General features: G+C 47.4%; 1 non-coding gene across 1 annotated transcript; it reads right to left on the reverse strand.

The window, feature by feature from the left end:
* Window positions 1-10,539: 10,539 nt before the first annotated feature.
* Window positions 10,540-10,612, reverse strand: TRNAL-CAA (transfer RNA leucine (anticodon CAA)). The gene has a single exon. It is a non-coding gene; the product is annotated as a tRNA-Leu (tRNA).
* Window positions 10,613-10,840: the final 228 nt, after the last annotated feature.

Here is a 10,840-nt window from a genome sequence, read left to right on the forward strand (position 1 = left end):
TAACTTTCTGCCGTCCCCTGCTACACTTCCCTTCCCTTGGAATCCACTCCGTAGCCCTTAATGACCATCGGTTATCTTCCCTCCACCTCACATGTCCTGCCCATGCCCCCCATTTCTTTTTCTTGATTTCAACTAAGATGTCACTAACTCGCGTTTGTTCCCTCACCCAATCTGCTCTTTTCTTATCCCTTAACGTTACACCCATCATTATTCTTTTCATAGCTCGTTACCTCGTCCTCAATTTAAGTAGATGCCTTTTCGTAAGCCACCAGGTTTCTGCCCCGTACGTGAGCACTGGTAAGGCACAGCGGTTATACACTTTTCTCTCGAGGGATAATGGCAACCTACTGTTCGTGATCTGAGAATTCCTGGCAAACGCACCCCAGCCCATTCTTATTCTTCTGATTATTTCAGTCTCATGATCCGGATTTGTGGTCACTACCTGCCCTAAGTAGATGTATTCCCTTACCACTTCCAGTGCCTCGCTACCTATCGTAAACTGCTGTTCTCTTCCAAGACTGTTACACATTACTTTAGCTTTCTGCAGATTAATTTTTAGACCTACCTTTCTGCTTTGCCTCTCCAGGTCAGTGAGCATTCATTGCAATTGGTCCCCTGAGTTACTCAGCAAGGCAATATCATCAGCGAATCCCAAGTTACTAAGGTATTCTCCATTAACTCTTATCCCCAATTTTTGGCAATCCAGGTCTGTAAATACTTCCTGTAAACACGCTGCGAATAGCATTTGAGATATCGTATCTCTCTGCCTGAAGCGTTTCTTTATTGGAATTTTGTTGCTTTCTTTATGGAGGACTACGGTCGCTGTAGAGCCGCTATAGATATGTTTCAGTATTTTTGCTTACGGCTCGTCTACACCCTGATTCCGTAATGTCTCCATCACTGATGAGGTTTCGACTGAATCAAGCGCTTTCTCGTAATCAATGAAAGCTACATATAAGGGCTGGTTATATTCCGCACTTTTCTCTATCACCTAATTGACAGTCTGAATATGGTCGATTCTTGATTAGCATTTACCGTATCCTGCCTGGGCCTTTGATTGACAGAAGTATATGGTGTTCCTGATCCTGTTTGCGATTACCTTCGTAAATACTTTGTAGGCAACGGACAGTAAGCTGATTGGTCGATAATTCTTCAAGTCTTTGGCGTCCCCTTTCTTATGGATTAGGATTATGTTAGCGTTCTTCCAAGATTCCGGTACGCTCGAGGTCATGAGGCATTGTGTATATAGGGTCGCCAGTCTTTCTAGGACAATGTTCCCACCATCCTTCGACAAATCTACTGTTGCCTGATCCTCCCCAGCTGCCTTCCCCCTCTGCATAGCTCCCAAGGCGTTACCACCGACATATATTGCACACTCCTTAATGACGCCCATAAGATTGTCGTTCATATCTTTAACACTATGGTCGTCTTCCTGAGTTATAGCCGAATACCAGTTCTGTAGCTTGATCCGGAATTCCTCTAGTTTCCCTCTTACCGCTAACTCATTAATTAGCTTCTTATGTACCAGTTTCTTCCGTTACCTCCTCAAGTCTAGGCTAATTCGAGTTCTTACCAACCTATGGTCACTGCAGCGCACCTTGCCGAGCACGTCCACATATTTTATGATGCCAGGGTCAGCGCAGAGTATAAGGTCTATTTTATTTCTAGTCTCGCCATTCGAGCTCCTCGACGTCCACTTTCGGCTATCCTGCTTGCGGAAGAAAGTATTCATTATCCGCATATTATTCTGTTCTTCCAACTCTATTAATAACTCTCCCCTGCTATACCTAGAGCCTATACCACATGCCCCCACTGACTTGTGTCCAGCCTGCTTCTTGCCTACCTTGGCATTGAAGTCGCCCATCAGTATAGTGTACTTTGTTTCACTTTACCCATCGCCGACTCCACGTCCTCATAGAACCTTTCTACTTCCTGGCCATCATGACTGGATGTAGGGGCGTAGACCTGTACGACCTTCAATTTGTACCTCTTATTAAGTTTCACAACAAGACCTGCCACCCTCTCGGTAATGCTATAGAGTTCCTCTATGTTACCAGGGATATCCTTATTAATCAGGAATCCGCCTCCTAGTTCTCGTCTCTCCGCTAAGCCCCGGTAGCACAGGACGTGCCCGCCTTTTAGGACTGTATATGCTTCTTTCGTCCTCCTAACGTTACTCAGCCCTATGATATCCCATTTACTGCCCTCTAATTCCTCCAATAGCACTGCTAGATTCGCCTCACTAGATATTGTTCTCGCGTTAAGCGTTGCCAGGTTCAGATTCCAATGGCGGCCTGTTCGGATGCAGGTATTCGTAGCACCCTCTGCTGCGTCACAGGTCTGACCGCCGCCGTGGTCAGTTGCTTCGCAGCCGCTGGGGACTGTGGGCCGCGGTTTTATTGTTGTATTCATATAGGAGGTTGTGGCCAAGTACTGCTCCAGAGTGGCCAATCTTACTCTGGTGAGGGAGTGCGGTACCGGTTCTGGTCACCGGGATCAGGCTGTACTCCAAGCCCGTTTATGCAAGTTGAGCAACACACGGATTTTTTTAATCCAGTGGAAAATTGCGTGGAACCGGGATTCGAACCACGGTCCTCTTGCATGCGAGGCGGATACTCTACCTCTACGCCCCCGCTGTAGCTATATATATATATATATATATATATATATATATATATATATATATATATTCCTTCTCATTGAGCTATGGAAGAAAGAATGATAGGTGTAACGTTAAGGGATAAGAAAAGAGCAGATTGGGTGAGGGAACAAACGCGAGTTAATGATATCTTAGTTGAAATCAAGAAAAAGAAACGGGCATGGGCAGGACATGTAACGAGGAGGGAAGATAACCGATGGTCATTAATAGTTACGGACTGGATTCCAAGGGAAGGGAAGCGTAGCAGAGGGCGGCAGAAAGTTAAGTGGGCGGATGAGTTAAGAAGTTTGCGGGGACAACATGGCCACAATTAGTACATGACCGGGGTAGTTCGAGAAGTATGGCAGAAGCCTTTGCCCTGCAGTGGGCGTAACCAGGCTGATGATATATATATATATGTATATTGATACTTGCATATTGCTTGTTTCCTGTAGCCGATGCACGCGGGCGCCCCGACGAAGACGACGAACGCACTCTGGCTCTCGAGGTGCCGGCCGAACTGGCCAGCGGTGCATTATCTTTTGTAAATATACTTTGTAAATGGTCTCCAGTCGTAGTCCTGCGTTCGTGTAACACTATATATATATATATATATATATATATATATATATATATATATATATATATATATATATATTGTAAGCACTATTAACGTACTTCGTCGTTTTCATTTGTACATAGCCATCATCATCTTCCCTGTTCTTCGTCTTCTTCGCGCGTGAGCTGGGGCGTTGCCTTTTGTGGAATAAACAGCGCTCGACAACTTGATCGGTCTCGGTATTATAAAGTGGTGGAGGTACGTCAAGATCCCGATGTCCTCTCGCGTTCCCGTTCTCCCTGGAGCTCCGTTCCGGTCGCCGCCTGCCCCCAGCTACCCCTACAACAATGGACACTTCCAACCCCGGCCCTTCCGGCGCCTCAAACCCTACCACACAGACGACCCCACCTGCGGCGCCCTCTTGGACTGTGACGAGCCCTCAGCGCGATCCCCCTGTCTTTGCGGGACTCCGCGGTGATGACGTAGACGATTGGATCGACCACTACGACCGCGTGAGTTCTTGCAACAAGTGGAACGACACCCAGAAATTGAGGCACGTCGCCTTCTACTTGACCGGTGTTGCAAAGACGTGGTATTTCAACCACGAATCCGACATCGCGGATTGGTCCACGTTTACCTCGAAGCTGCGGCTAATCTTCGCTTCCTCGTCTGGCCGTGCAGAAGTCGCCAAACAGAAGCTGGGAACGCGCCGCCAACTTCCCCAAGAGTCTTACACCTCAAACATAGAGGACGTCTTGGCTCTGTGCCGCCGTGCGAATCCTAGCATGATGGAAGCCGAACGCGTTCGCCACATCTTAAAAGGCATTGGGCCTGTCGCGTTCAACGCCTTAATCGTGCAAAATCCGGCTTCTGTCCAAGACATCACTTCAACGTGTCAACGCCTCGACGAGCTGCAATCTATTCGTCTTCCACATGACAGCAGCGATCCTCAAGTTCCTCATTCTCCAGATCTACTTGCTCTTATCCGCACCATCATCCGCGAGGAGCTTCAACTACAAGACCTAAAGCGTCCCCCTGCTGCCTGCGCACCAACCCCCACCTTCGACTTGCGCGAGGTCGTAAAGCAGGAGTTGACGGCGATGACTACACCCACGACGCATCTTGCTCCGGTAGCGCGCTCCACACCTACCTACGCGGATGTTGTTTCGCTACCCAACCCTACCGTGACTTCCGTGCCTACTGGCGTTTCCTATGACCATTTGGCTTCGATGGGAACCAGAGCACTTGCTGCGCCATCGTACCCTCAGTGGCGTCCACCTCGTCCGGTTTGTTTTTACTGTGGCATACGCGGCCATATATCTCGCTTCTGCCGCCGGCGCCAGCAGGATGAAAGGCAAGGCTATGCTGAGCACGAAAGAGACCGCACTCGCCGATCAGACGACTACTATCCCGGACCGCACTCGTTACCGCACTCGTTCCCTCAACAGCATTCTCCGTCTCCACCAGCTGCTCCCAGTCTGCCTCATAGTTCCCGTTCGGGCAGACGTCGTTCTCCATCCCCTTACCGGCGCTCTACATCACCGCTTCGTCCCACTTCCCATTTTGTCGACCAGCACTCGGAAAACTAACTGTTGCAGTTTTTGGAGGGGAAACTGCTTCTTATCGGTCTTCAAAAATTCCTCCTGTTCGCCCCGCCAACATGCTTTCTGTGACAGTCGAAGGTGTTCTCGCGTCAGCTCTCATCGATACTGGTGCCGCCGTTTCTGTTCTTCGGAGTGATCTGTGTTCCCGACTCCGTAAAGTAAAAACGCCTTATCTTGGACCTATTTTGCGCGGTGCTAATAATGCATTCATTCACCCTGACGGACAGTGTACTGCTCGTGTTCTCATCGACGGCATACGCCACCACATCGAGTTTATCATCCTTCCAACGTGTATCCATGAACTTATACTTGGTTGGGACTTCCTACATTCTGCTTCAGCCGTCATTTCATGTAGAGAGGAAGTTGTCCAGATCACGGATACAGAGTTTGAACCTGTTGCGGACTCATCACTTTCATGCGTGAACTTGGCCATCGCTGCAGACTACGTTCTGCGTCCTGGTCACGAAGACGTTGTAGCCGTAACATCCCCTCAGATCGCCGACGGAGATGCCCTAGTCGCCCCTTCTTCCCGCTGTACTTCTCGCGGAATTCTCATTGCCACCTGTCTCGTCCGGTTTTCACGCGGCCGCGCCCTTCTGTCTGCTTGCAACACGACCCCAGATCCTGTGAACCCTCGCCGACACTCAACCTATCTCTCTAGTCACGCTTTGCCCTTCTTCATCGCCAGCACCAACCTCAGGTTTGGATGATTCTTTCCCTCCTCCAGCCGTTCTTGGTTCTGACCTAACAGCCGCGCAGTCCGAAGCCTTAATGGTGGTCTTGGCAAAACACAAAGCCTGTTTCGATAGCTGTTCCCCTGTGTTGAGCCAAACTCCTGCGGCTACACACCGCATTGAAACCGATGGTTCCGCTATAATACGACGACGCCCCTATCGTGTATCGCCGTCCGAACGAAAGGTCATTGAACAACAGGTCGCTGACATGCTTGCGCGGAAGATAATACGACCTTCATCTAGCCCATGGGCGTCTCCCGTGGTCCTGGTAAAGAAAAAAGATGGCTCAGTTCGCTTTTGCGTGGATTATCGAGCGCTCAATAAGATCACACGCAAGGACGTATATCCAATACCTAGAATTGACGACGCTTTGGACACACTACAAGGGGCGGAGTATTTCTCCAGCCTTGATCTTCGATCAGGATATTGGCAAATTCCGATGAACGAGACTGACAAAGAAAAGACCGCATTCGCTACACCGGATGGCCTTTATGAATTTAACGTGATGCCTTTTGGCCTTTGTAATGCTCCTGCCACATTTGAGCGCATGATAGACAACGTACTTCGTGGTCTAAAATGGAAGACATGCCTCTGTTATCTGGACGATATTGTCATCTTTTCGTCTGACTTCAGCCAACATCTTCATCGATTAGACGAAGTTCTCAAGTGCCTTGCGAATGCTGGTCTCCAGATCAATACAAAAAAATGCAAATTTGCAAGCAAAACAATAAAAGTGTTGGGTCACGTCGTCTCAAAAGATGGCATCCAGCCTGACCCCGAAAAGATTAGTGCCGTTCTTCAGTTTCCTCGCCCCCAGCAACAGAAAGATCTACGTAGTTTCCTCGGCTTGGCGTCATATTTTCGTAGGTTTATACGCAACTTCGCAGCAATAGCAGCTCCTCTACACAAGCTGCTGGTTACCGGTGCCTCTTTCACGTGGACTAGCGACTGCGAGTCGGCTTTTCAAGCTCTTAAGCGGCATCTTACTTCTGGACCAGTGCTTCGCCACTTCGATAATGGTGCCCCCACCATACTCCATACTGACGCAAGCGCACAAGGTATTGGCGCAGTACTTCTGCAACGCAATACAGCATCTAAAGAGCAAGTCATAGCATATGCCAGCCGAACACTTTCTCCAGCTGAGCAGAACTACACCATTACAGAGCAAGAGTGCCTGGCTATCGTTTGGTCGATTCAGAAATTTCGCCCATACCTTTACGGCCGCCACTTCACCATCGTCACCGACCATCATGCTCTGTGTTGGCTGTCATCAATGAAAAACATGTCAGGACGCTTAGGCCGCTGGATACTCCGCTTGCAGGAATATGACTTCACTATAACGTACCAGTCTGGAAAACACCATCATGATGCAGACGCATTGTCTCGCTGCCCACTCTCACTCTCTCCAGGTAACGCGCCATCGTCTTCCCAACCACGTCGTTCCGATGCTACGCCTGCCTCTCACCAACTCTCGATAACGCCCCCGGACCAAGTTACGCTTTCATCACGCTCTGATTTCGTCTCGCTTCAGCGGGCCGACTCCTACTGTCGGGCTCTCATGAATCGCCTTAGTGGGTTCACCGAACCACCTAACAGCCGCTTGCGACGCCAACTTCGACAATTCCGCCTTCAAGGTGGCGTGCTACACCGCTACGTTTACCACCCAACAGGTCACCGGTGGGTCCCAGTTCTACCTCGCTGCCTTCGTTTGCGGGTATTAGAGGCACTTCACGACGATGTATCGGCTGGCCGCTTAGGCTTCCACAAGACTTACGACCGCATAAAGACCCGCTGCTTCTGGCCTGGCCTATCCTCAACGGTGGCCAAATACATTGCCTCTTGTGCGTCATGTCAGCACCGCAAACGCTCGACATCCCCTCCTGCCGGTTTACTACAACCTCTCCCTTGCCCAGACGCACCTTTTGAATTTGTTGGCATTGATTTATATGGTCCCTTGCCGTTGACACCCTCCGGTCACCGTTGGATTGTCACTTCGGTCGACCATTTAACAAGATATGCCGAGACTGCCCCTCTGCGATCCGGCACCGCTTCTGAGGTCGCCGACTTTTTCTTGCGCGCCATCGTCTTGCGCCATGGGGCTCCTCGCGTTCTTCTCAGTGACCGTGGCAAGGCGTTCATTTCACAAGTTCTCGAGGAAGTTCTTCGAGCCACTAATACCGTCCACAAATCTACTTCTACTTATCATCCGCAAACCAATGGCCTTACTGAGCGCTTCCACCGTACGCTGTCTGATATGATTTCCATGTACATCCGTCCTGACCACACTGACTGGGATAAAATTCTTCCTTTTGTGACATTCGCATATAATACTGCTATTCAACGGACTACCGGCTACAGCCCTTTCTTCCTTGTGTATGGACGATCTCCTTCCACCATATTCGACAGAGAACTATTTTTCGCACCTTCTTCGCCTAACGCGTCGCTTCCAGGAGATTTTGCTGCCCGAGTTGCACATTGCCGTCAAATCGCCCGGAAAAGCACAGAAGCTACCCAAGCTGAGCGCAAGCGTTACTGCGACAACAAACGCCGTGACCTACGTTTTCACCCTGGAGACCAAGTCCTGCTTTGGACTCCACTCCGCACCCCAGGCCTCTGTGAGAAGTTCCTTCCACGCTACATTGGCCCATACACCGTTGTGCAGCAAACATCTGCAGTGAACTATCTCGTCCGCCCAGTACACTCCGTCACTGACCGGCGCCGCCGGAATGCCGAAATTGTTCACGTCTCGCGGATGAAGCCCTTCACTCCCCGTTTAGATAATCTCTAATCTGCGGCCAGGCTGGCCGCTTCCATGACGGGGGGAAGTTAGTGTAAGCACTATTAACGTACTTCGTCGTTTTCATTTGTACATAGCCATCATCATCTTCCCTGTTCTTCGTCTTCTTCGCGCGTGAGCTGGGGCGTTGCCTTTTGTGGAATAAACAGCGCTCGACAACTTGATCGGTCTCGGTATTATAATATATATATATATATATATATATATATATATATATATATATATACAAATCAAGTTTTCACGATACGTTCCCATCAGTTTCGGTGATCGCGATGAACGTTGACGCAAAAACTATCGGCTTCATCGCAGAAAATTTGTGCTGCAGTGAAGTATCGACGTGTACTATACATATCTTACTGTACTGGTACTATCAGAAACGCTCCGCAAAATTAAGCCACCAACTGTTTAGCTTGAGTTTCATGGTTTTAGTGACTTCGTGCGAGTGAGATGTTTCCAACTTGCTAGTTTTTTGTCAGTGAGGTTCATTATTACGATGTACTGCGGAGAAGCTGCACGTCAGATGTCCATATGCTTTACTCGTTGCGCAGTGACTAACAAATCAGTGGTACTCGCCATGATCTGTTGTCAATAATCAAAGTGGTCACATGATCCCACCATTCCAGCAAATCAGAACTCATATGGCTCACACTTTGCATCTTTTGGTGTGCGCTACCAATAAGTTATTCATTATGTCTGCTGTTTGCAGTCGTCCGTTGAAGCTGTATGTGCTAGGATTTAAAAACTTACACAAGGCGCAATTATTTACTGATTTCTTATTTTTTATATTGACATTTTTGTTATTTTTTGCATTCCTATTTCGAATGTTATCCGAGGCGTCATGCAGGTTAACGATACCGGACTTGTAAAAGATAGCGCTGTTTTTTCAACCCTCTAAACATGCATGATCTTGAATCTGGCTTCGGTGTATGTGTAAAAGCTAGGAACTGTTTTCTGGTAATATTCTTGGTTGCAGCGGAGAATGTATAAATATAGCTGATTTGGAATAGCTTCAAGATTTTTCGGCGTCGCAATTATTTGATGGCGCCCTACATCTTCCTTCTTCCTTGATTGATAGCTTTTATACTTGCAAAGCCTTTGCTCACTTTAACATACTCGGGCTTTTTAAGCCCTATGTCAATTTTATGAGCTTTTTGTCAATGGCTAACTGTTCTAAGATCTGTGGTGAACAAAAATTAATTTATCTTCCGCTAGTGTTTACTTGTGTAACATCTCACAATATTACACAGCATTTCATATTTAACAGAACAGCAGTTCTAGTGGACTAAACATGACTGTATGGACTGATGGAACTAGCCACGTGAAAATATTTCACTCTTAGCGATCTCAAGGGTTCAGAATTTGAATTGTTGAAATATTCAAATATCTTCAAATACACTGGGTTGCAATTATTATTGGAATGTGCCGACATTGGAAAGAAAAGAATAAAACTGCTGCAGTATCGTGTATGGAACACCTGGCTCATGAATGAACAGTTATGAACTCAAACCCTAAAAGGAACACAGTTTCGTTTTTTCGCCAACAAAGGTTTTTTGTCGGATCATTTCAGATGGCTAACTCAGCCACGCTAGCAGCTATGAGTAGTATATAGGACGGCGAAATTAATATGTTGTATATTATGATATTTTAAGCTTGCTTTTTAAATATATGCACTTAAACTGACTTGAAGACTTATGTTTGTGCAGCTTTACTAAGGTTGACTTCTTTATATAGTTATGCGTTTCACAGTTTCGCAGCAAATCTATTACTAATAATCAGTATGTTGTGGCAATCTAAATGTACCAACAACAATCATCTTCCACTCATTTCTCTCCTTCCAAGTTGAAAAAGAAACAAAAAAGAACCATGCTCACTAATGAAAATGTTTTACTTTTAGTCTACATATATGACTAAACCTCAATTCCAGACATACGAATACAACCAGGTAGACATTACAGCATGAATCCCATGTGGTTGCTTGAAAGTTCTGAGAACTGTGCAGCTGTAATTGATATCAATATAAGTGACCTTTCCTCTGTATTAAACGAGAAGAAAGGGGGTTGACCGAGGGGCCCGATTTTTATTAGTCATATTATAAGAAGCCAACAAACACTGACACTAAGGACAACATAGGGGAAATTACTTGTGCTTAATAAATGAAATAATGAAACGATAAATTCATGGAAATTAAAGTGGATGAAGAAACAACTTGCCGCGGGTGGGAACCGAACCCACAACCCTCGCATTTTGCGTGCGATGCTCTACCAATTGAGCTGCCGCGGCGCTGTTTCCCCATCCACTTTCCTGGGAATTTATGCGTCCTAGTAGAACCCTGGGAGTGTTAGCCAGAGCCACCACTCACAGACCTTGGCGGCGGACGTGGAACGTCCTTTCTTGCCGCAGGCGTCACGAGAACGTGATCTTTTTTGGGGGAAGGCAACTGGTCAATAGACCCACATATGCTACCTGAAGGCATCAATGTAGCCGGATTCGAGACCCTCGTTATGTAAT

This window comes from Dermacentor variabilis, unplaced genomic scaffold (assembly GCF_050947875.1).
Source record: "Dermacentor variabilis isolate Ectoservices unplaced genomic scaffold, ASM5094787v1 scaffold_13, whole genome shotgun sequence".
NCBI classification, from domain to species: domain Eukaryota; kingdom Metazoa; phylum Arthropoda; class Arachnida; order Ixodida; family Ixodidae; genus Dermacentor; species Dermacentor variabilis.